Here is a 1,880-nt window from a genome sequence, read left to right as displayed (position 1 = left end):
GACGAATACTCAACAACATCCGTATTATGAGAAAACCGCGGAGGACGAGTCGAGAGTCGAGTGTTTTATTGAATTGGCTTCACATAAAGGAAAAACAGAAGGTTATCTGTTTCACTCCACAACTTCTTTTGGCTGCTGCACTTCTCTTTTTTTTTCCTTCCACTGGAATTCTTTCTATTGGTGCAATTAAGCAGCTAATTATGAAAAGGCCCGATTCAGCAGAAATGAAGTGTAAATAAGCGCAGCCTCAGACGGAGGGAAGCCAACTAATTAAAACAGAAAAGTATTTACAGCAGTTTGTGAAGCTGACGTTTGGCCCAAAACACAGTCACAGACTAAAGATCGTTCCGGTGTTGCTGCCTGTCGTGGATTTAGCCTAAAAGTAAATATCGATACACCGAAATATCGCAATGTTTCATTTCACGAAACACGTTGTTGTAAAATAATATCGTGTTTGTAATATTCTGAAATAAGAGACTCACTGAAACTCCAGGTCCGTGTCAGGAGGCGGAGCCTAACCAGGAAACATCCTCATTCCGATTGGCTGAGAGGGTTGGCTACGCCTTTCTGGGTCACATAAGGAAGTAGACGGAGAAACGTCCCTCGTCCTCCTCCTCCTCCACCAGCCTGTAAAGACAGAAGATGAATCAGTTAATTTCATCAAAGTCGAGGTTTGTTTTTTTTGACAAATCAAAGAAGTTGATCATCAGATGTGTTTCACTTCACAAGGAAAAAGAAAAAAAAAAAGAAAGTGCACGATCCTCCAGCTAACGAGGTTCCACTGGGTCTCATTAGAAATCATTAATATTCTTAAGACCCTCGGAGCCACAAAGGACGCGAGACATCTGTGTCCTCGGGCTAAGAAGCGGCACTTCCACTGATGAGAACACTGTTAAACTCATGGAGTGGATCTTTAATTAGTTAATCCATCTCCTTCTGTTAATTGGTAAACGCTCACTAGGAGCACGTGAGCAGTTGACGGCACTTCCTGTTTGTCCCCAGTCTATTAACTGCACAATTCTCAGCCCGGCTTTTCTTCCTTTACCACCAGGTGTCAGTGTTTCTCCTGTGTTGGCCCTATACAGACAGGGACATATGAGCGGTTTGAGTGTAAACATCAAACTCATCACTGTCTCCATTAACAAACTCAATCAATAATAATTAATTTGAGCTTGTCCTTCCATCAGGGGGCGCCACTGAAGTTTTGATGCAACATAATTTTCTGGACACAGTCAACATAGGATTGAGAACATGGTGGAATTGAACCAGCGACCATCCGCACATGCCGGTCAAGAATAAAAAAACATGAATAATTTGTATTTTATTAAGGTTTAATTCTGTGTTTTTGTCACAGTTTCAGCTGCAGAAACTGAAACGACTCAACTATGTTTCATGTCTAGTGTTTCTTGTTATTTTGTGTCAGTGTTTTTTTCGGTTATTAAACATGAATCTCAGTGAACGTGTCAAGAACAACGACCTGGCAGGAATGTAAACACGTGGCCGAGGCCTCGGAGGGAAGACGGAGATAATTACTGGACAAATCACGGTGACCTTTAAGAAATGCAGATGCAGAAAAACAAAGCAGACAAATCCTGATGTTAATGAACATGTACTGAACAGAGTCTGAGGGTGAGAGTGGCGTGAACTTCACTTCCTGCTGGGGTAAAACCGCGTTGACGTTTTATTCCGACCTGATTCTGACAAGTCTCATTGGAGTCGGTGACATTTTTGCCACTTAAATACAAGGGCTCTGAAAAGAACGGCCACGTTATTAGAATGATTTTTGTGTCACAGTTTTTTTTTTTTTGAGCTATTGTACAAAAAAAATGAAACAATTAAAAACACCTCAGATGTTTCATTCATGCAGGTTAAACAATCTC

The sequence above is a fragment of the Cynoglossus semilaevis genome, chromosome 19, assembly GCF_000523025.1.
Source record: "Cynoglossus semilaevis isolate Cse_v1.0 chromosome 19, Cse_v1.0, whole genome shotgun sequence".
Lineage (NCBI taxonomy): Eukaryota > Metazoa > Chordata > Actinopteri > Pleuronectiformes > Cynoglossidae > Cynoglossus > Cynoglossus semilaevis.
The sequence above is the reverse complement of the archived record's forward strand: the minus strand, read 5'-3'. Positions refer to the sequence as shown.